The 26572-nt window shown below is 31.6% G+C and overlaps 1 protein-coding gene across 12 annotated transcripts in view; it reads left to right on the top strand.

The window, feature by feature from the left end:
- mub (poly(rC)-binding protein mub) overlaps nucleotides 1–26572 on the top strand; it is a 160309-nt gene that overhangs the window by 96024 nt on the left and 37713 nt on the right. For all 12 annotated transcript variants that reach the window (XM_090106489.1, XM_090106488.1, XM_090106490.1 and 9 more), the window contains one exon: nucleotides 16432–16464. The gene's annotated coding sequence lies outside the window, so the exon portion shown is untranslated. The remainder of the gene's footprint in view (nucleotides 1–16431; nucleotides 16465–26572) is intronic.

Here is a 26572-nt window from a genome sequence, read left to right as displayed (position 1 = left end):
TATACGGAATTTTTATAAGTTAAGAAAAAACAACATCATATGCATATTCACTAGTTTTCGAACGTTTGTGTGATTTTATATCTTATTTTAAATATACGTTTTTAAGTTTGTGTTAGAGCCAATAAAAATAAAAAAATATCATACAAACCAAAGAAGTTTAAATCCTATTTATTTTTAAGTTAATGAAAGTAAAATTGAACAATGAACATACATTGTGTATGTCTGTCTCTATTTCGCCAAACAATTTATATTCAAACTGTTGCAGAAGTAGAAATACAAAACGTGTTTATAAAGTGATTTATCGTGTAAATACAAACTGGACTAATAGAGGTCTTTCCTAGTTTTTCTTCGTTTTCTATCGACTTCGAAAGTTACGCTCTCGGGGTTTCGCACTAAATGATTCCGATTTATTAAACACACACGCTTTTTCGTAACCTAGTGATACATCGGCAAATTTTAAAGAGATCTGTGATATTAACAAAATAATTAAAATAATTTGTAGAGCTATATATATAGTAATTCCTGTATTTTGTTAAGTACTTAATAACCAGTTAAGTGAATTTCCATTTACATTTGTCAGATTCCTTTAATAGTCCATTGAATAAAAAGTTCTAGAGTGCGTGAGTTAGTAACGTAAGATGTTTCTTCGGAAACATGTCAAGAGTCCCTAGGTAATAAACATACTAAAACCCCGGGACACTAGGAGGAGCCCCGGAGTGGGGGGAGGGGGGGAATGGGTCCATTTTTTCATTTATCGCTTAAATCTCAAAAACGGTACATGTTAGAGAAAAACTTTCAAGGAAAAGTTGAAAGGCCATAAAATTATCTACAAGTTGTACCTAGATCATTTTTTCCTATATCCTACCGTTTCTGAGTTATACGCAGTAAAAAATGATTTTGTCTCAAACAATTTCCCCATACTACACATCAATCGATCAAAAAATATTTCTTTCTTCCAAAAAACTCAAATGTGCAAATAAACACATTCCTCCATGGAAGCCTTTAGGAGGAATCAATTGTCAAAATATTATATTAGGGTAGTTTGAGTTACTGAACTTGATCTTTTTATTTTTTTCTTCCAAAAAACTCAAAAGTGCAACTTGTGACCGCTACAGATAGATTGCTCATAATTAGGTCTATCATTGATAAAAATACCAGATTCCACCACGGTGGCGTTTACGGGGAATTGAATTTTATTAGGGTAGTTACGATACTTGAACTTTTTATTTTTTTTCTTCCAAAAAACTCAAAAGTGCAACTTGTGACCGGTACTGATAGATTGCACTTAATTAGGTCTATAATTGGTAAAATAAACACATTCCTCCATGGAAGCCTTTAGGAGGAATCGATTGTCAAAATATTATATTAGGGTAGTTTGAGTTACTAAACTTGATCTTTTTATTTTTTTCTTCCAAAAAACTCAAAAGTGCAACTTGTGACCAGTACTGATAGATTGCTCTTAATTAGGTCTACAGTTGGTAAAATAAACACATTCCTCCATGGAAGCCTTTAGGAGGAATCGATTGTCAAAATATTATATTAGGGTAGTTTGAGTTACTGAACTTGATCTTTTTATTTTTTTCTTCCAAAAAACTCAAAAGTGCAACTTGTGACCGGTACAGATAGATTGCTCATAATTAGGTCTATCATTGATAAAAATACTAGATTCCACCACGGTGGCGTTTACGGGGAATTGAATTTTATTAGGGTAGTTACGATACTTGAACTTTCTATTTTTTTTCTTCCAAAAAACTCAAAAGTGCAACTTGTGACCGGTACCGATAGATTGTTCATAATAAGGTCTATCATTGATAAAAAAACCAGATTCCACCATGGAGGCGTTTAGGAGGTATTGAATTTTATTAGGGTAGTTACGATACTTGAACTTTTTAACTAACTACTCTAATAAAATTCAATTCCCCGTAAACGCCTCCATGGTGGAATCTGGTATTTTTATCAGTGATAGACCTAATTATGAGCAATCTATCTGTACCGGTCACAAGTTGCACTTTTGAGTTTTTTGGAAGAAAAAAAATAAAAAGTTCAAGTATCGTAACTACCCTGATAAAATTCAATTCCCCGTAAACGCCGCCGTGGTGGAATCTGGTATTTTTATCAATGATAGACCTAATTATGAGCAATCTATCTGTACCGGTCACAAATTGCACTTTTGAGTTTTTTGGAAGAAAAAAATAAAAAGATCAAGTTCAGTAACTCAAACTGCCCTAATATAATATTTTGACAATCGATTCCTCCTAAAGGCTTCCATGGAGGAATGTGTTTATTTTACCAATTACAGACCTAATTAAGAGCAATCTATCAGTACCGGTCACAAGTTGCACATTTGAGTTTTTTGGAAGAAAGAAATATTTTTTGATCGATTGATGTGTAGTATGGGGAAATTGTTTGAGACAAAATCATTTTTTACTGCGTATAACTCAGAAACGGTAGGATATAGGAAAAAAAGATCTAGGTACAACTTGTAGATAATTTTATGGCCTTTCAACTTTTCCTTGAAAGTTTTTCTCTAACATGTACCGTTTTTGAGATTTAAGCGATAAATGAAAAAATGGACCCATTCCCCCCCTCCCCCCACTCCGGAGCTCCTCCTAGTGTCCCGGGGTTTTAGTATGTTTATTACCTAGGGACTCTTGACATGTTTCCGAAGAAACATCTTACGTTACTAACTCACGCACTCTAGACCCCCCTTGGAGGGACTCATTCAATGGACTATAAGTTGAACGATAAAACAAAGCAAACTATCCACAGCATCAAGAGACCGAACTATTATGAACAAAGAAAAACGGATAATTAAACCCAAGCAACGTGAAAAGAGATTTTAATGAACCTCAACGTTCACCACATAATAAGACTTTATTATTAATATAAAAACGTTCTATTAATTTTTAATGAAAACAATAAACCGTAGCATCAAACAAGACAACGTAGATACGTTCAGCTTTAAAATTAATCCACGTTGAAATTGTACATTTTCCATGCCTTCAAAAACATGTAATCCAATCAAAAGATAATACATTTAATCCACATTTTATCGTTACAAATCTTTTGATATACACTCGAATGCTTTGAGAAAACTAATAGAATTTTGCGAGTGCCTAACGTCAAAGCTATCTCAAAGGCAGCCTGTTTCGCATATAAATTGATGAATTTGCTTCCATTTACACCTTTCTGTCATGCAGCCAGGTAAACCATGCTCTTCTTCGTGAGTAATTTATAATCGTTTCCCTTTACACACACGACTGCGTCTCGTACATATTCGTATGTGCTCTGAAAAAATGTATACTTTTAAATGTAGTCGATGAATTGAAGTATTCTGGAGTCACTGTGAAAAGATTTCCAATCGTTGAAAATAAGACACCTGCAATCTAAAGGCTACAAAATATATACTTATGAAAAGCAAACCTCTAATTCTAAAGGGAAATTTGTCATTAAATATATTTATAGCTATGAAGATATTATAATAAACAAATTATAAATATATAAAAAGGATCCCAAGAGATTGCGGGCTGTAAACGTGTTCAAGTATCAAATCGTGCTGGTCCATAATAAGGGGTGCCATCATCAGTGTATTAGACGTCTACTAATGTATTATTTAAATGTTTATAATAAGAATCAACCCAGAGAAAAAGCCTCCTATCACAATATTAATAACAGTAGAAAAATAAAAAAATAAATATTATTGCGATTTTGAATTAGTTAGTAAGTAAATACCTAGTGTATCAGATGAATAGGATTTTTTTTTTATTTACACACTTAAGTTTGTGATTTGTCTCAATACGTAGGTACCTACGTTGAAAAATTTAAATAGAAATGATAGTGCTCAATATCTAAGCGCGTAAAATTACTATTTATAACATCATAAAATATATCATTTAATTAATAATTAATTTCATGATATCAAATCTAGTATAATTTATCCATTATCTCAGTCTCGCTGTTGAAGACATAGGTATTATCTTAAAACACAATTCTGTATTATTACGAATCGTTTTCAAGCAGTATAAAACAAATTTACTGAACTATTTAAAACAAGGTTAGATTATCTGTCTCAAGTTTAGAATATCTTGTTTTAATCATCTGTCTAGAAAGCTGGAATAATGAAATACGAGCATAAAACATGAGATTTAGAATCTTTGCAGTAGGCTTTAGAATTATAAATGATTAAATATCAACTCTATTTCATTAGAAATAGAGTCCATCGTAACAAGATTGCGAAACTATAACAAAATGAAAAGGTGTACCCTTCTAAGTTGAAATTATTATAATAATAACTGAACAAGCAATAAAGGTTAAGATCGTTTCTATTCTACCTCTATAATTTATATACATTTGTAATAACGCGTATATACACAAATCCATTGTCATATTACTAACCTCATTCTAGGAAGTCCACTAACTTCACTTCAATAGTCTTCATAAAACCTTGTTCATCTAAACTATCGTTAAACTGACATCTACTAACCTCACTTCATTCCTACGCACGCTAATTAAAAAGTCATTGAACGTAGATTTTTAAGTGCCGATTTTTCAATGCTTGGATAAAACTTATTCGTCGAATAATGTATTAAACTACCATTTTAAAAACGTATTCTAATTGCCCGTATTTGACATTTTACGTGACATTTTAATATTATTGTGTAATACTTTATTGGACGGATAAGTTTTATCCAAGCATTGAAAAATCAGCCCTAAGTTGAATATTTCGATTTACCGATAGATTTCAATTTTGCCTTTACAATTTATGGTAAAAGCGCGTATTAATACACAAAAAGTAACATTCAAATTACGAAACTCATTCCATGAAGTCCGCTCACTTCACTTCACTAGTCTTCATAAAACCTTGTTTATCTACCTAAATTCTAAACTGTCGTTAGATAAACATCCACTAAACTTCACTTTTTAGCTAAACTGTCGTTAGACGCACGCTAATTAAAAAGTCATTAAACGCAAATTTTTAAGTAGAATATTTCGATTAACCGATAGATTTCAATTTCCCGTAGTCACGTGCCGGGATATCGGATCCCGTGGTTCGCTCAGTGGGTAATGAGGGAGGATGGCAATTTCGCTTGATGAGCTTTTGGTTACAACACTTTGTTTTTTACGATGTGAAGCGTTATGTTTCAATACGTGTATGGTAGAGAATAAATAATGGGAACGGAATATTCTTTCTGGGGATTGTTTCTTAATTTCGAGGTTATGGTTTAAGTAAATTATAGATTAAACTGAGTTTAGATTAAGTTTAATTATTAATCATAAAAATAATTAACTAACATAATATGCTAGCAGCTCATTACTTTGTTGTATCCATGTTACAAAATCAAAATCAAAACGATAAAAAGAAACAAGGAAACCTGTAAATCTTAAGACGGCAGCTTGAACACTGATTTTCAGTAGCCCTTATAAACGATCCTCTACTTTACGATCGAATAAAGATCACAGACCAAGTACAGGAAAACCATTCATTTAATTTAAACCCTTCAAATTTTGTTTTTATCACACGAAATAATTTGATAAAACAAATGAGTGCAATAATTTAGAATATATTTTATTAATTTAATGAATAATACTAACACTTATTAACCGTGAATTATGATAAATTAAAACAAATAGCTCCAGTTTTATTAAACAATTTCATAATAATTATAATATCGACTAGAAAGCCTCGCATCCCAATAGATTATAAGGATCCCGTTTAAGGGGAAAATGAACGCCTATTAATTTGCCGAAAATGTGCCGTAATTAAAACTGCTCAACGGTACTACACTGATTATTTGGCCAATTATATCCTGGAAACGAAGACACAAATGATTTTATATTTTTCCTCTAAACTTACCTTAAATACCATAATGATTATTCATTTGTCCTTCCTTGCTTACTATTTATTTGTTTGCTTCTTTGTCCTTCTTTAACGTCATTGAGCGACATTCAGAGAATATTATTTTAGAGTCCGGAGACAGATTATTAAGCTAGAGATATAGGTAGTCGACATTTTACTGAAGCAAAACATGTCATTGCCGCGGGCAGAAAGTTTGTACTAAGTAATGGTTTTTTATTAAATTGATTAACCAGTCACACAACTAAAAAAAGATACGAAAACTATATTCGACCTAGTATAATTATATAAAAAAAATCTTCATTTAGTATAATTTATTAATCTCAAGCACTGAAAGTCACTAGCTCACTAGGCCACATCAGAGAGGTCGTCAAACAATTTGCTAGATAATATTGATAAAGCATAGAAATGAGGAATTAATTAGGGTTAAGCCGTGCATAAGTGGCTTGTCAGCGGTTCCATCGCCTCCACTAAGCGAATCTTCGATCTTCACAAATGTATATATTTAAAATTAAATTCAACTAAGACTTGCTTGACAGCGTATTTAATAATGGACCTTAAAACCTTAAATATATAAGCGTTTGTTGGCTGAGTTACATTAAATAAATTGCAATGTATATCACCGTACGAGTTTCGTAATTAACATCACATTTTAATGTTACTGTATTGTTTGATTACATACATTGTATATGCATCTATTATTAATATTATAAAGTTATAAATGCGATAAAAAAAATATTTTATTGTAGTATTACAAGCCATCAATGTCTACATTACCTAATTTTTAGGGTTTAAACACATCCTTACCAACAATAAAAGATACATTCATAAAAGCAAAACACATTGTTCACTGCGCCTTTTAATATGTATAAAACATTACTTTATTTAGGTGTATCACTGTTATGTGTTTAAATTGTGTACAATTGTATGTCTCTAAAACAATAATATCTTAAAAAGTATCATCATAAATTTATTTCCATCAATATAACCTCAAGCCCAATGAAGCGGTGAATCCCAAAAAGCTCATCTCGGTAAACTGTTATCCTGGAAACTCATTATCGCCCTAACCGGCCGAGAAATCTTATTAATCTTTGGCTCGGAAATTGAAAACCTTTAATAATTGAATATATTGTATCAATTAACACGTATTGATTGCGTTCTATAAAAACAGTCTACGAGAGAACACTTTGCGCAAAGTCTACGGGGAGAAGAAATTTAATATTCAAATAAGGGGCTATGATAAATAAACAGAATCATTAATAGCTCGAGTAATTTTATGCAGGTGCTCGGAACACGGCATCTCTAGCGACATTAAACAAAGTGGTCTGCCGGGTTTTTACACCAAATTGAATGTGAAAATATGGCCATCGCTTTAAGCTGTGACATCGGATACTTTGCACTTTGTATCACATTTAAAATTCCATTTCTTTAAATGTATTTATTTTGGTACGCGTAGTTTTCAGTTTTTAAAAACTATGCTATAATTAAAAGGCATTTAAAGCACAGCAATGCTTTCCGTCTAAAATGTACATTCATGTGAATTTCGTGTAATAAAGACTAGTAGGTATGCGCAGTAATTTGACACCTGAAATTTTAAAGCAAGTTTCAAATTGCCGGAACAAAAGTTGCCGAGTTAGGAATACTTTCGTCTCTATTGTCTTTACGATTAAAATGATCCCGAGCAAAGAGTTTAAAACGAGACCTCAAAGTTATGCGCCGTAGTTGAAAATCAGGTTCGAAGACGCAAAATAAACAGCTCGGCTCTAATGTAAAAAGTTCCGTAGCCTTAACGCTGTTTTGCTTACTTCCTAAACATCAACAATTGACTCATATTTTAACATTGTTCTTCTGTGAGTTTAACGGTCTCAAATCTCTATTTATATTTCCAGTTGTTCTTAACCCATATTGGAAAACTCTGCAACTGTGTTTATAAAGTCGACTTGTTCTGCTTTTATTGCGGATCGACTGATTGATATTTGAATTGAACAAACTTATAAAATTAACTAGGCGTTCCTAACAGTCGTCAACAAAAACAAAAACTGGAAAACTTAACAACGCGCTGTTCTAATAAGATGAAATAAAGTACGGCTTCTCTAGCTTTGTAAGTATTCATTTCTATAAAATGAATATGCAAGACGGTCTCTTCATACGTATTGTCTTTTGGAATGCAGCCAACAGTTCACGAGACTGTAATATTTTTTAAATTCAATTTAGGTACAGCCACAATGCTCTTTCTAAGGAGTTTAATGTACACCTGGTGAACGATTCAGTGAGGAATAACAAGATATCTCCCTTTATTTATCAGTATGATTTCAAGATATATATTAAGGACTTTCAGAAAAATAATAATTAGAAATTAGAATAGAAAAGGATTGTGTTCATTGAATTGGTTAATAGTTTATTTTAACGAATATTTATTGTTTCTATTAATACAGCTATAAAAATTGTAAATTCTTACAAAAACTTAATAATAAATATTAATTCGATAAAAGTATATTCCATCTTATTAAAGTTTTTATAGGGTGTTGGTACACGTTTATTATAAATTCTTACTTAAGCTTCGACTCAACGCATATGAAAGTTAAATATGAAAAGCAAATTTACGCGCTACCACGGTAAACGCTCTGAGACTATGATTGTAATAAAACATTATTAAAAATGTATACAAAATAGCCTCTATAACGCGATATAATCTCTTGATGAGCAAGGGTACGTGACCTCATTAAATTCTTCAACACGCTGCTTGAAGAATGTTCTCCGTTATGGTTCTATGAAACTTTTATAGTGCAATAGATCTCGCTCCTTTCTCATTGAATTGCACCATGATACTTTTATTTAAGAGTTTATTTAAATGGAATTCATTAAAAAGTAAAACGATTGCGATGTCTGGTTCAAAAGATTTTGTTTATATTTTGAGTTGCGTAACAAAATTGAAACAATGAGATCTTGATAATTTCATCACGTCTGGGTGGTTCGTGTGTTTACGATATTACACAATAAACTATGAAAATATTGATTATATTTTTGAAATTAATGTATATTTTCTTCAAATACACATAGTTAAGATTAATTACATTCATAGGTAATTATCTAACATTAATAATTTTCGTTGATTTCAGTAAAGCGTAAAATCTTAATAATCTTAAGATTTTACGCTTTACTAATAATCTTAGAAGGAAAGGAAAGATGAAAAGAAAATTTATTCGCCTAGCTTATACATTAAAATATTAATTTACAGAATACATTAATAAGAAAATGTAACTTAAGATTTAGAAATAAGAAATTTCAATGAAGCAAATGTGCTGCTACTGAAAGTAAATGTTATTACAGCGAACTCATCAACAAAAATCAACATAGTACATTCCATTACTTCACATTATATTATTCTCACATAATTATATAACGTCCATTTGCACTAGAGTGTGTTTTATACCGAGTGTAAAATAATTAAAAATCCTGCTTCACATTAAGCACCTGACGACGTCGTTGCGTCCAGTTTTTATTCTGATAACAAAAGCATAGTTCTGTGCGCACGTCGACACAACAATCCCATAAGAGCTAGCTCGGGGGTCGGTTCATCGTGAAAGCCACCTTAATTACGACTTTTCGCAGCACAACACCGCTCTAGTTGAAAAATAAACTATCCAGAATGCCAACCTCTATTACATAGTTTAATGTAGTTTAATCCTCAGCAGGTGAGCGTCGGCGGGAGTCGTTCCGACGCTACCTCGACCGCCCGTTGACTGATTCCTGCAATTGAAATTAGAATTTTTCTCCGCTGTTTATTGTTTAAGAAAACCCATTCTAGTTCATGTCTGCAGCTTTAATTGCACTTGGAACGAATGTGCCACGATTTATTACTGCGAGTTTCGAAGTAAAATTCTCGTAAAACTTTATCAATGCTCCACTCTTAAGTACGAAAGTGAGTTTACAGTTTGCGTTTTAAATATTTTTTTAGTACACGCGACATCACTAAAGTACCTAAACATTATTGTAGGTCGTTTGTCAATCCTTCATTTGGAAATATATATAATATGAAGACTTTTAATATTTTGTAAGTATTGTCGGATGCATGTCACAATTTAATATTGCAATACAAACTTAATCCCAACATAATTTTCATTACAAATGATCTTCAATATAAATAAAAATTATAACTAATTACCCATATAAAATAATATTTATCATAAGTTGCATAGATACAGGGTTTGTACATACATAGGTATGGTTAAATGTCAGAGCTATTATAATAATATTGGATTTTCCACGATTTCACCCGTTTCGTTTTAATTTAAACACATTTTAAACCTGAGAATGTTAAATTGTAAATAATTGTAATTATATAAATATGGATATTGTGTCTAAAATAAAGATCTATTTATTTATTATATACCTAGTATTGTGTTTAATCCAAAATCTCAACCGTTAGTAACATTATCAATAAATAGTAAATGTATCCCTGAAAACAAAATATAATTAATATCATAAAAACCGCCTTTTATAAATCCATCTCAGATTTCTCGTTAAATTGCGCAAAATAAATGCGGTTTTAGCAAATTTCGATTCATGGAAAGCAAAGTTCACGGCTCAACATTTCCAGAAAATTTCATTGTCGTTGGAATCAACCAAAAGGTTTTATTGAAAGGTTTACTTTTTATTTCAAAAGGGTGTTTTCGTCCTTACATTCAATGTTCATACAACATTTATTCCCGAATTTCTGTTTATGTTTCCCTAACAGTGAGCTATTCATCTAGAAACTTTATTTACCTGACACACAAGGAAAATTTAGTGACGTTTAGGAGACAAGAAGAAAAAATAATGTCTGAAATCAAATGTACGGGGCGTTGAGCTTCACAGTCTTTGATGTTTAAATTATATCGACCTTTAGCGTGATAACTAAGGAAATAGTTATATTATGTGTATCATATTTTAACATTTTTTTTTGTAAGCGTATTTTGATAGAGTTTGTTATTTTTAATTACGAAATGCGCCGTCCAGTTTAATGTTTAGGATAGCATTTACTTAAAATAACACGATACGTATTGGAGATTTACCACTAATAACATGCTAAGAAATATTAAATTCAAAGTAATTTTTAATAATTATGGTTATTTAAATATGCTCCCTGTGAATCATCTCGTTACGGCAGCTGGCGCTATGCGAGTTCGTGATTTCTAAGAAATAATTCCTCTGTTGAATTTGAACAAAAACTATTGTACTGATTTGAAACATTTTTGAGACAACATGTCTTCGGATTCATATAAATTTAATTAATTAAGCATTTTATATACAAATATAAATAAAAATTATCATACGAATCACTCGCCCCATCGCTATTTGAATATAAACAAAAAGTTTTCGTCAATGTATCTGTAGTCAATGTAGAGTAATTTTGGAGCTTAGTTACAAACAAACAAAATTATTGATCTTTAAATCATAAATTTTTATTTTTAAAAATAATATGCTTATAAGTTTACGCAAAACCGTTTAGCTAGTATCAAAATTACCTTAATAATTTGAAACAGTACGAGTAGTCTAGGACATACCGTTTACCGTTAGTCGTCAAAAAGGTCTTAAAAGTGCGACAATTAAAACAAATTTCCACGAAAAGTTACATATTTTACACTGCAGCTACTTAACCCTTCAGGTTCGCTTCCGTAATTTTCATTCCACTACACTGCTTTCACGAGTTGTTGCATTCAACATCCATATTATTTTTCAACTCCAACTTTCTAAGTACACTGTAAATGCTATAAGTAACTGAGAAAACTTTTTAATTTGTATTCAAATAATCAAGAGAGGAGAATAACAATTGGAGGGAAAATCAACTACAACAAAAGTATTGCTTACGTTTAAAAATTAGTGTTCCTTTCATATTCCTTTGTTCTATGATATTGTTATAAAGTACCAAAAACTATTAAAGCTTAAAATAGCTAGGCAGTCAATCTGTGTTCTTGTTGTCTGTGTAAAAAAAAAATGTAATTATCTTTATAACCATAGCTATACGTACTCTACACTCCACTAAGCTGCTTTATAACGTCCATAATAGTGCGATATGTCATCACTGCGCTTGATTTCCAAATCGATTTTCAATTACTCGTATTTTGTGAGTACACTCCGGTCCGGTCATTGCGTAAGAGGTTATGAGCGTAGAAATGCCGCAATTATGACGTAGGTAACTTGCCAATCTGCCACCCTATATCCATTACCGTAATCATAGTACTTTTTGGCAAAACCGGCATTACTATTAGCTAGTGGACGCAATGGTTTAGGGCAACAGCTGTTATCTGACAGATTAGGACGTATAAAGAATTTTATATTTTGTTACCTATGTGAAAATAAGTATTGGAATTTGTATGCAAACAAAAGAAAAATAAAACCAATGTCGACCGGCCCGTACTGTGTAATATTAAAAATTTATATAGATTTTATAAAATTATAGCCATTCAACGTTTAAATGATAAAAAAAAGAAACAAAAAACAGTTTACAAGTTGGTGAATATTTTTGGCTTTAAACTTATCGCCAATGAATCCCGAATCATTGGCCCGTTACAGTTTTCCTTAACACATATAACTGATCATTTTATAGCTATGATAAAATACTTAAAGTTATAATAAATATCTTCCGAATAAACACAACACGTATTTAATAATTTTATTTAATTGTTGTGCTTAATAAAGTTTTTAATTCGCAGGTCAGCAGCGGTGACAATGGGGCTTAATAAGTTTGCTGTTAAAACGATTTACTTTTATGAAGTCATGTGTTTTTACAACAGTATTTACTCTAAAAAATTATTGAATCAATAATGAAATAATGAAAACAAGGCAAAATTGAATAAAAACACAGACTGAGATTATCAATGTGTTGGAGGTTCGTTTAAAAAGCTATTTAACCTTTTTATTTCAAAGTTAAAAATAATATGTAAAATAATATATCAAATTTTCTAAAACAAGTTTGTGAATGTAAAATAAGGTAAAATATAAACGCACAACTAGTCTATTTTCTATAAACAATTTTATTACATATTAAATAAATATGTTAACCATGTATTCTGAATTAATTTATCGTATTTTAATTCTGTAAATCCTCAAATACTTCATTCAATTAAACATATTTATCGGTGAAAAATAATTGTTGAACAAAATAGTACCATTGCTTCAAATTGCATCATGCATAATTAGATACTGAGATAATAAATGCAAATTAATGATCGGAAATACATGTTTATTGAAAAACAATCTGACAACGACTCAATAGCAAAATGAGGCCTAATTTATCTATGGATTAGTTAACATTAAAACGTATTTCACGAAACGGGTGATGATATGAATACAATTTAGATAAACATGTATGCAAAACCTACGGAAGCCAGACCCCAATCCTACTAAATGCGAAAGTTTGTATGATCGTTTGTTTGTTGCTCCTTCACGCAAAAACTGCTAATCCGATTTTCATGAAATTTGGCACACACATAGTGGTAACTTGGATTAACACAGTTTTTATACCGAAAATCCTACGGGAACTATGCGGGTGTTTCCTTTGAATACGCGGGCGAAGCTGCGGGCGAAAAGCTAGTTTGTTATATACTCGAAGGAGAACTTTCACAGACCATTTTTGGAGGATGGTATTATAATACGACGATACGAGTCGTTATGTCTCGGACAGAATGAATCATAATCTGCAGGCCGTGCTTCACAAAGAAACGATCGTAAGATTTCAATCATAATGGTCTACAGAATAATGAAAAATATAACAAGATTCAGGAAACAATGAAAGGATTGTTTTGATAAGTTTTAATATAATAATTTGGTAGAATCCTGCACCAGAAAATTGCTCTATTGCAATATTTTTGGCTGTGTGTTCCGGCTGAAGTCACGACAAATATAATTATTTTTTAACTATAATATTAATTATTTATTTATTTATTACATTAATTGCTGCTATTAAAATTACAAATATTTTTTTGGACCTCTACGATCTTTTAATTAACTAATGAATTTTATGTCTATGCCCTAGTATTACAATATTACGTTAGTTGTCCTATAAGTGAATAATTCAATAAAGCATAATATAATATTTCGATAAAGGTTTTCGATTCACGACATCGCCAGCGAGCAAAGCTCGGTTACCGGGGAAGTTTACATAGGACCCAACTCTGTCTGGAATTTCATTCACTCACTTGCCTCTATTATTTGTTCAAACGTGAAATGTTACGTCTATCTTTGATAGAATCACCCCTTATAATTTAATTTTCAATTTACATGCTCAATCTAATAAAGTACTTGTAGCGGTGGAACTAAATCCATACTAATATTATAAATGCGAAAGTAACTCTGTCTGTCTGTCTGTTACTCAATCACGCCTGAACTACTGAACCAATTTGCATGAAATTTGGTATAGATATATTTTGATACCCGAGAAAGGACACAGGATAGGTTTTATCCCGGAAATCCTACGGGAACGGGTTTTTCTCTGAAAACGCGGGTGAAGCCGCGGGCGGAAAGCTAGTTTATTATAAACAACGTTTTATCGAGCATGAAAGACGAAATGTCATTGAAATTGGAGTTGTTCAAAAAAAATACATTGTTAAAGGTTCTGACTTTGACCGCACCAAAGTATATTAATTAATAATTTGGCTCTACGATAAGGAAAAGTGACAATGATTATATTATATTATTCATAATAATTTTCGGATTGTAGGTAATTTACAAGGACTTATTGTAATGAAAATTTTGGCCCTTTTTACTCTGGTCTCGGAGTAGATAATAAGGCAATTTTATCAATACAGGTAGTTTCGTCAGCTACCTTGATAACAGTCGAATTGAGAACCTCCTTATCTTGAAGTCGGTTGACAATATTCTAATACTAATTACTAAGTAAATACGTGTACAAGGAAAATGTAAAACAAGTTTTGTTGTTTTATTTTTTGTTAGGTTCATTCGCAGTCCATTAGGATAATTCGTGGACATCACAGTATAAATGTTGTGAAAGGGTCACAGTGATAATTATTTTTTACTTGGAAATAACTACAAGAATTCCCAACGAACTCTTCACTAGACTCGGTTTCTGGCTCTATATTGTAGCTTGCATCTTTTATTTTTAAGCTTAATTCACAAAAAGAATTATAATCATTTTATCCTTCGAATATGCTATTACTAATGAGATATTATTAAGTTTTATAGATGCATACAATAAAAATAACAATATATCTAAGTATCGAATTTTTTTTTTACAAATTAGCGCTTGATCAAATCTGATAAGGTACATTTAGCAAGAATAATGATACAGTTTATTTATTTATTTATTGCAGTTGATAAGCTTATAGCATAATTTCTATTCGAATAGTATGGGATTGCGGAAACAGAATTAACCTGTCAGAAATTATTTCACGTAATATATCGCATAACACCATATTAGTTTCGTATGTAATTATCACGTACCTACATTCAATTCAACATTAATTTACATTTGTGAATCTAATCCTTATTCATATTAATAGCTTTTCCGTCATTATCAATTAGTCATAATGATTCAATTTATGTTTCGAATTCACAAATTATAGCACGTATTCTATCAGTTTATCTAGTTTTTCAGAACTTTCGCATTAAAATGTTCTCTGCGGAGTGTCCATATTATTAACTATGTATTATAGGTATTATCTATACAACGAATAGCCTTGTATTATTTTTACATTTTCCTTTGTTATTGAGATTACACTTTCCTCTTTCGTAAACAAGCAACGAAATAAAAATAAGCTCAGTTCAAGAACGCAGAAGGAAGCAAACGCAATTTGCCGAAGAAATGTCTATCAGCCCCATTGGTCGGCTTGCAAACACTTGTCAATAGAAGTGGTTTACTTAGGACTCGCGATCAACTCGAAGAAACTTGCACAGATTACGCACTTTACGTATCAAAATATTTGGCCTATATTATCTGTTTGACAACACTTAATAAAGATGTTCACTGAACGTCTCTATAGTTTTCTCTGTTCTCAGTACAAAGTCGGAATGTGATATGAAATGATTCAAACGGAATAAAAGTTATTTGAAACGAGATCAATATGCAATTTATTTTTCTATATTCAGTCGTAGCCACAGACTTTTATTTCCATGCGAATCTCACAATATTTTCAATACTATGTAATTAAGTATGCAGTTCAACTTTTCTGCATTTCTATTTATCATATTTTTTACTTATTCGTTTAATAAGAATAATTAGAATTTATTGAATCTTTTACTGGAAAATAAATACTCCATAGTGTAACTAATTAAACAGAATATTGGATAGCTATTTGCACCAACAATTTTTTTTTCGATTTTAACTATTTTACACTCCTGTGGTAAATAAATATCGTTAGTTCGATCGGTAAATTGAAGTACAAACCTTGTCGTGACATTATCTGCTATCCTTCCAGGTTCCATTAGTCTTGCAAATAGCTGACTTGCTTATTCGTTTATGTGCACTTACGGGCAATTTGCCAACCGTTCAATTGTGGTAGACACTAGATTACTATAAGCTATAGAAATTCTAGAAAATTCTATACATATAAATAAGTAATTAATTTGTTTTGTTACAGATATAACAACACAGCTTTGGTACCCTGTACGAGGTAAGCAATTTTCTGCATAAATAAATTCTTCCAAAAAACGAAACAGAATAATTGTATTTGTGTGCTCATAATAGGGCATCGAGGGTCTGATCCCCTTCCAATTCATACAAAAGCATTATCTGCGTCGAAACGTATCCTAAGCTGGTTTTATAATTATTTTCCCATAATATTTTCCTCAAATATCGAATTGCTTTGAAACTGTATTATGGAGTAATTACATTGTGTCCTAATTCTGGCTCGAGCGAGGAAATATTTTCTGCCGTTATTTTTACAAATAATATTTTATGTTAAGTGTATCTTTGCGCAAATTAAAAGAGAATTTCCGCTTTCAAACGTATAAAATGACTGTTACAGTATTTAAACGGTTGTTATTTTACGAAAATACAAGAACGTTTTCATAAAAATCTGTTTTTTTATACATCAAAAGATATTGGGCTGTTTACAAACTCTTTTAGAATTATTATATATAAACCTCTATTCACTGTCGATTCTTTAAAAAGATTAAACAATTTAGAAAAATAAAGAAAAGTATAACAAACCGTATCATTAACGAATAAACATTGTACCTACAGTTTACGAGTATATACTATAATTAAAACTCCAATTAAATAATTAAAGGAAAATCGATGTATAAGTACTTTTACAATAAATTTATATTCACACAGAGCTCTACAAATCTACTTTACGCTAAATGAAGATTATATTACGTTAGCATAGACTATAGAACATAAAACACAAAGTGTGAAGTTTGCGATGGGCGAACTTAGCGGTAAGCATGCACATGGCACTACTAAACCTCACTTTACCTCAATATAACTCGGCTAACAATGTTTGCTACATTACACGCGATAATTACCGTGTTGATAGCCCAACTGGTTTACGGTAATTCGAAATAATCGAGCGAATACATCTTATTGGTGAATGACCACAGATCGTCTATATCAAAGGGTTATCCGAAGCTGAAGTAAATGGGCAATCGATAATTATTGCAAGACAAAAATGTTAGTATGTAAAGAGAAGATTTTTCTATTTTGAAACCTTTATAACATAAGCAAGATTGAAGAATCAGCCCCCCCTAGTCAAGTGGCTTTCTGTTAGCGTAGCGTTCAATAGAATAGACTACGAATGTATGAGATTGACGTAGGCTGTAGATAAACGTATCTATAGGTTACGTCAATCTCATACATTCGTAGTCTATTCTATTGAACGCTACGCTTACAGAAAGCCACTTGACTAGGGGGGCTGGGGAGATACCGTAAAATAGAATTGAAATGGCTAACTCCAAAAAGTTAAATTTGCATTTTAATAAAGAATTTAGTTATTTTACACATGTTTTATATAAATTTATATTGTATGGTACACGTTTTATTTCATATAACAGCTCGTCTTCAATTTAATTGAATAACATCATCTTCCTTCTATACCTTTATTTTGGAAAGGAATGACAGCGACACCGTTTCTCGGAATATGCTCATATTACTGTCTAAGCAAAATTTACACATATGTAGTATAAAAGAAATTGTTTACGATACCAAATATGTGGGTAATATAATTTTATACAAATTTATACACCCCTACACCTCTTGGAAAGCCAAACCCTGTTATAATCTATAATTCTCTTTTATTTCACATACCACAATTTAAAAATTCAGGAATCATGACCAGTCCGTTTAATTACGCTACATTTTTAAATGTGAAATAATTCATCACATACTCGAATGTACAAAAATTGAAATTTCGACGAGCATTTCAAATAACCGCACCTGGTTTAATTGGCGTAAAAATAACGATGTAACTGAAACTCATTCGTATTAATTTGATAAATATTTTTCACGATATTTAACATAATTAAAAGCTATACGTATCATGTTTTCGCTTATTTGTGGTATTCAACATTCAGCAATCATTTTCATGATAGAATGATCTGCCTCTGTGCAGATAAAACTATTTTATTTTCACGGAGAATTATTCTCTTTTATTACCCAATTAGGCAATTTTCGCGTAATCTGACGCTTCTAAACCCTATTACTATGTTTAATATAATCCGTTAGTAAGATAATCTAATACCAGCCGTTTATTAATTTTATACTTTTAAGTACATAATATTAGTCCTATAAATTCTATGATAAATATTCTTATAGGTAGAGAAAGACTAAAGATCAACTTTATATTATAGCACTTACCTACGAAGCTACGTCACTCGTAGCCCGTAGTATATATTCATACAACTTAAAAGTATTAACGTGCTACGATAAGTTTGAAGTGGTTTGAAATGCAGCCCTATCCCTATTTCATTAACAATAGGTACCTCGAGTGTCTCTTAGACACGTATAATGAATAAGAGGTCATGGGGAATATCCTCCTCATTTTTATGTAATTTAAAAGTTACTCAAGAGGTTTTGAATTGTACTCTGTACAATATATAATTTATAACAATAGAAAACCAATCATTGCTACGCATTACTGCGTTATAGGATTTAGGAAATTGTTATAAATTGCAAAAGTGAAATAAATAAATTATGAACTTAAAAAACGACACTACACACGCACAAAATTTTAAAACCCACAATACCACAAAACCGTAAGACAAAAAGGAACAAATCACTCTCAGGCCATGAAATATGTATTATATTTGTTACACTTAAATGTATGTGGTTCGCAAAGACCCTTATTCAGCAGCAAATACGTAGTGCGGCTTATCAATTTTCAAGCTTGAGAGCAAGGTGAGTGCTGCGTTAGGTAAAATTGGATGAGGCGAGATCCACTCACGATGCATGCACAGAGATTTTAACCTCATATTGATAAATATTTTCCGTCATATTATATTACTCGTATCCCTTTTTCGTTGAACAATGCGGGAGGAAATAATCTGCTGATTTACGAGGCGCGTTTTGAAGAATATTTGCTTTAAAATTTGTTTTTATTGGAGTGTTTGCAAAGAGGTACACCGCATAAGCAACTAATTTGGAAACTCAATAGAGTTTTATAGCATTCAAATGCTTTAGAAATTTCTCAGATTTTTTAATAGGTAGGTTCTACTAATTATTATTATAGTAACTAAGTAGGTAAGAAAAAATAAGAAGTTAAACTTTTCTCAATGTAAAGTTACTTTCTAGTATAGTAAAAACGAATTAAATAAAGAAAGGTTTTAAGTCAAAATCGTTATATATGCGACAACTCTAGTTTAAGGCTATTTCTCTTAAGCCAGCTTATCCTTGAAATGAGACAGGCAGCAGTCACATTAAGCAAGCGAACGGCTAAAAGTTTTCCGAAGCAATATTGTATGACATATAGGGTATTAAATTATGTTGTATTATTATGTTTAATATTATTGTTTTTTATGTAGCTTTATTTATTATTATAACATTTAGCTTCAATCGTGATATATGATTGAAAAAAGCTTTTAAGCTATTTATTGTTATTGGTGTACCTTTTAATTGGCGTATTGAATTGTTAATGTAATACCTAGTGTAAGTTTAGCTGTAAGGTACCTTTACATAAATAAATAATAAATAATAATAATTATTTACTAGGTTTCCGCCCGCGGCTTCGCCCGCGCAGTCAAAGAAAAACTCGCATAGTTCCCGTTCCCGTGGGATTTCCGGGATTGCGTCATTTTCCCGGTATAAAAAGTAGCCTATGTCCTTTCTCGGGTATCAAAATATCTCCATACCAAATTTCATGAAAATTGGTTCAGTAGTTTAGGCGTGATTGAGTAACAGACAGACAGACAGAGTTACTTTCGCATTTATAATGTGTATATGGGTTTATGTTCCATAATACAATCAAATTGTTTCAATATTTTAAGTGAAAAATAACAATTAACTGCTTTACATATTATAATACACTAATATTATATTCACAACGATGTAATAATATTGATTTATATTAATCGTGAAGGAATTTCTGTTAAGTAGATAAGGTTAATACATTTAATGAATCACTGTTATACCAAAGCGTTGAAAGCTCTTTATTGCCCAAAAATGCGTCTTAGATTAGTTTAAAGATGGCTTTGTGTTAAACAAAAGACAAATATTAAGGAAATTACAAGCTTTTGAGATTTTACGTTTAGTGAAATGTTTAAGAACCTTTGGAAATTTGAGTAGAAATTATTTCAAACTTTCGACGCTCTTTTGTGTTCATGCCATAGCTTGGTCCAAACTTAGTTAGTGAGGTTGTCCGATGACGTTCCATAAAAGTAAGATTTGCCGCAAAAACAAAAAAAAACTAATGAGAATTTTGAGTGTCAGATTGCGACGTTCCTAGAAATAATTTTATATTTTCATTAAGTTTGTAAATTTAATCTTAGCGAATCGTAAAACGAAGCAAGCAGCCCTAAAAGTACGTCAAAAACTTATTTGCAGCTTTTTTCCGGAATGCTAAAGGAAATACGATTTAGACTCAAAAGTATATTTTTAGCGATAATGGATAAAATAAAATTGTAGTCTTCACTAATCTTTACATTTATACAACTACTCGTACCTAGTTTATTTAATGTGATGTTGAACAACATCATTTTGAGTTAAATTAATGAGTAATCTATATTTAAATCGTATTGAATTTCAAAAACATTCCACATTAATAATCCGGATATTTTGGTTTCGATAGTGAAAGCAATTACGACATGCTTTTGGTCGTGTCGTTAACATCAAACTCAATTTCCACTTTATTCCGACATCAATACTTAATGTTAAACACAGGCACTGGTAATTCCAGAGTATCTAGAATGTTCGAGGATTTGAATATTTTAAATGTCAAAGACCGAGATGTGAATGTGCAAATTTGAAAAGCATACTTAATTTTTGTACACGCTCTTCATTGTGTGGAGCAACTTAAGCAAGATTTCCCTAGACTCAGCGGTTTATAATCTAGCGGGTTTTATTTACGTCCCTGCATTCCTAATAAATCGTACAAGTGTGAAATCCTGTAAAACCTCTAGCTATTTTATTCCTGACATTTAGTCAAGCGAAATACGAGTGTGCGAGATTCAGTTTCTAAGTCAAATCATTACTAAAAACTGCTCACAACAAAAAAAACTAGTCTTCGATATCATTCGTGTACACCGTACATTGTAAGAACCTTAAAATCGCAAAATCACTAAATGCATGAATTTTGTCTCCATATTTTGCTGAAAATGCAATCGCTAACAATGTACCGGAATCTTTTACGTCCAAATTTTTGAATCATGATTTATTCATTCCTGTAACTATATCTACGTAATACGTTCTTATAAAAGACTAGCAATCCGCCCGCGGCTTCGCCCGCGTTTTCAGAGAAAGACCCGTTCCCGTAGGATTTCCGGGATAAAACCTACCCTATGTCCTTTCTCGGGTATCAAAATATATCTATACCAAATTTCATGCAAATTGGTTCAGTAGTTCAGGCGTGATTGAGTAACAGACAGACAGACAGAGTTACTTTCGCATTTATAATATTAGTATGGATATACAGTTACTTAGCACAACCGACATACTAAGACAATATATTCAGACATTTTGTGGGTGCTTAGCTTAGGATTACATAAGGATTATCTTTTCAATCTATATATCGACGTGATTCGTTCCATATCACAGATAACTCAGTTCAATATATAAACCATTTACATAAATCCTAATTCCTAAATATAGAACTGTTGAAGACACCATATCAACGCTAGTATGAGACTAACATGATTCGAATAACTAGTTGCCAAAAAAGGCTTTAGTAATATTTTAACGGAATTTCGAGATTGCAGTGGGATTCGATGTATAAACAATAAGTTTTCCAATCTTTATTGAGAACGGCTTGAGACGTAATTTTCCAATAAATCGAGACAGTAAAAAGCTTAAACTTTTCATGAGTTGCTTAAATATTTATTGGCCCACCCTTTTCAAGGATTTTAGTATCGCATAATACAAGGTATTTATTGCTACGTTCCTTTCTGTAATTGAAAACAAAAGGCTTAACGTTTTTCGTATAATCCCAAATGTTGTGAATACGGCTTAATTAACAAATAATTTGCTTTGTTTTCCAATCCCTTTCTACAAATTATGTGACGGAATTTACGTGAATTAATTGAATGAGAAGAAATGTAAACAAAGTTTCAAATTTTTTCCACATTTGTTAACACGCTTTATTCTCCCTTGATAATTCGAAATAAATTTTACACCTATTTTTTAATAATAAGAAGTCGATTAATTATAGATGTACCTATAGATATGCTTTGTTTTATAATACAGATAGGTAAATGGTTATTTTAATTAAATATAAAAAAGTTTGTTACATATTTTGTTTGAATAAAATACTGGCCTAGTTTTATTGACCGCTAGATGGGGTAAAAAATTATATTTAAAACATAATCGTCATAAATTTTGATAATCACGGGTGTGAAATTGTCCAAGCGGGGAGTGTTACACGGACTTTGCAGCGAAGAGGGATAATCCTATTGAATGATTTGATTTTCCGCCAAATTACATCTATATAATGAACACTTTCCGAGAATTCTATTCGGCCCAGACGATGAGGAAGGAGAGAAATTTGTCAGATTGATTTCATACATTTTGTACTTTATATTGCATTACGCGTTGGCGATTTCTATATGTAATTGCAAAAATAATTTATTACGTTCTTCGGCACTAAAACTTGTAACAATATTAAAGGATTTTCACAGAGGACATCATCTGCAAAAAATTGATTCAATTTTAGTGAGGTGTCAAACTACGTTCGTTGATTTTATTTTGAAAAAATTAAGTTGGGTAAATCTTACGTAAATAAACGTCTTAAAATTATAAATAGCAAAGACGTAATTACAACAAAACATCTTAATTAAATTCACAATATACATGCAATGCTTACAAGGCCAGTTAATAAATCCCCGAACTCCTGTGGGTTTGTTAGTGTTTCAGTCAAAGCGAATACTAAATATTAATAATAAAGTTTAGTGCGAAGTGTAAGGCAAGTTGGAGCGGAACGTTCCGCTCGATCTGGTCAGAAGCCACCCTCGGAGTTTCATTTGAACATACCTCTTATTCGATTTGTGAGCGAATCAGCTCCACGAACCCGATTATCTTGCACGTCAGAATGTATATGCTCACTAGAGTGCCTTTTGACTCCGCCACTGAAGGTACTAGCGTTATTTTCCGTTTGTCATACTCAATAAACTACACAATAACATTGCTATTCGGAAAACTTTTGGTATCCCTGTGCAATATTGCGATTTGAAGCGACAGTCGCGGGTAACCAAATATTTTGCTTTCTGACGTTTACGTTTTAATATCCATGTTGCTAAAGCGTTTATCTGAGTCTATAATATTATGATGTAGAATAAAATTTATAAACGAGTCCATATAATTACTTAAATATTACAATGTCCTACTAGTACATAAAATAATTTATAGGCGTTGGCAATATTATGTTACACATCTCAAAACTGATCTTTTGAACTTTGCGCTAAACTGCGAGTGGGTATTTCCTGGATCAGTAATTTATTTGGAGAAACCTTTTTTATTCTCAAGCGCATTCAGAATAAACAAAGCGAAAAAATTTGAACTTTAACTGAAACTGTAGGGATCTTGCTCTTGACTTAACTTCATATTATAAATAACTTTATATTTATGTACATAAGTAGTAGGTACCTATATATCTATAAAATTACAAGATACCTTAGGGTATATTATAATATTGCTCACAAATCACTTCCTTTGCTACCTACCAATTCGTATCCCCACACAAAATTCGCACGTCATATTGGGCATGGCCGTGCTCATCAGAGAGCAACTATTACTTTCAATAATGGGTGCACTTGGCACATGTTCAGCAAGAATAAGGGCCCACTCGGCTCCGTACAAACATTTACCCAATAATTGGGAGTCGAGTTACGCCCCTGGAATAAATACCATCTTTCCCCGTGAGGAATTTGCGAGACGCGGTTAACTCAAAGCATTTCTATATTAGACAAAAATCATGACTTATTGTTTTATTAGCGAATTCTTGGAACGCTCATGTTTTGTTTGTTTAGATATCGAGATGTGTGTGTATGATTATGAGCGTAAAATACATGATTATAGCGTATTAACGTGTTGTTTACTTGGAAACGGGAGGGTGAGGTGACCCACTAAGAATATACATAGCTTTATTTTGTTAATTAGAATGTATATTTTGAGTAAGGATCAAATTCTAATTGTATTTTCATCTCACCGAAAATATTAATTCATCTAATATTATACGAGGATGGTTCTTATGGAGAGAAAACGTAAACATACCATGGGCGAAGCCGGGGCGGCTAGTTAATTATAATTTAAGTTATAAATTTGCTAGATCCATCATTACGTGACATCAGCATAAAATAGCTTCAGCTGTTTAAGCCCTGACAGGCTAAGACTAGGCTTGACTGTAAACATAATGTTAACATATACGTGCCATCTGTTATATCATAAAAATATTTTTTTTATGCAGGAATACAACATCTTTTAATTGTATTTCCGTTTGTATAATTCTTTCCTATATATTTTTTTATAATTCCGACACCCCCGGGGTTGACACAAGGAAACTGATTTTCTGCTCATTGATCGCAAGTAGGCAAGGCCGGAAATGTTATTTTCGACAAGGCAAAATATTTATATCCAAACTCCCATAATACGTAGCATTTTCAATTAATAGTTTATTCTAAAATAACACTTCATGTTAATAAATATATAATACATTTTCGTATTCGATGTTAAGTTTACCTAGTGGCTACCTATAGAATAAATACTAGCTACCTCTAGATGTACCTATTCGTGGCTGTAAACAAGGAATTTATGTCTCTGCTCCAAGTGTCGACTTGACACATTTAATAGTACTTTTTAAGATGCCACAAACAGAAGGAAAACAATTAAAAATAACGTTTAGCACGGTCTAAATACGAGCAAGAATCGCTTATCCATGTAACAGCTGGCTGTAAAATAGGCCACCATTAACTTTTTTCGATATTTCGATGTTATTAACTAATAATTAAGTATATGCTATGGAATTACGTCATTTAAGATAACATTAATTTTATAATGGATTTGATTTATTCATATTATTTACCAGTTTTGTTATTTTCATAATTCATAGTAAGCCTAATCGAGTACTTACCTTGTTTTTTTCGATCAAAATCTCATCAAAAATCGAAAGAATAGCCAAAGCCAAAATCTTAGAGCATTAAACTTTAATGCTCTAAGAAAAAACTTCCTTTCGAATCAAATATTATACAAAATTTATCGAAAACCATTCTAAATGTTGGTATGTTATAAACTTATTCAAACCAATGAAATTGTTTAATGGAAAACGGTAGAACAACTCAGGTTCTCAAGTCACATACCTATGCAATCGGTTGAAATACAATACTCCAATATTACTCAATCCCCTACGTAGCAGTAGCCACAGTAAACGGTCGATTTAGGGAGATAGCCAGCCAATAAACAATGAATAACAATCAATAGTCCATTCTAGATATAGGATCCTATCCATTATAACTACGTTACCTTACCAAAAGTGATATCGATGAAAAATAACAAACCTTCCAGCGAATTCATTAAGAAACATATTACCATTGAACTAAATCGTTCGGCAAGTTAGTCTCAAGTAAAGTTAGCGTTTAGTATCAGATTAAATTGGTTTTGCGTACGACACGAGGGCGACGGCTTCGATTGTCTCATGTTTATTTATCGGATCTCTCACAAAGGATTTAATGGCATTTAGCTATAAATTCTCCTCTAAATTATAGTTAGCATAATACCTTTGTGTCTTGCTTTGCTAAAAACGTCAATGTAATCGAATCCGAAGATGGATCAAATTGTCTTTAGCACGATATTTCATTTCACTAGCGCAGATTATAATATTAAATTTAAAAAGTAATCTATTAAAGTCCAAGTACATACCTACTCAAAAGTGGATGCAATTTACTGCTATAATTTCCGCACACCATTCTTGAATAAAAACAGTACGTGTTGATATCAAAACAAACACCAGAAACAGAACATAACAGCATTTCATGGTATGAAATTCACAGTTTACAATAGCGGTAGTTTTCAAAAGGTATCAAATCGCTATTTGAAAGGGAATTTCGATTTGCTTATTTAGCGTAGACGCAATATGTTGAATGCTA

This window comes from Colias eurytheme, chromosome 10 (genome assembly GCF_061535395.1).
Source record: "Colias eurytheme isolate Ceu_HAF_F1 chromosome 10, ilColEury1 Martin Lab GWU primary, whole genome shotgun sequence".
Lineage (NCBI taxonomy): Eukaryota > Metazoa > Arthropoda > Insecta > Lepidoptera > Pieridae > Colias > Colias eurytheme.
This window is presented reverse-complemented; position numbering and strand designations above follow the sequence as displayed.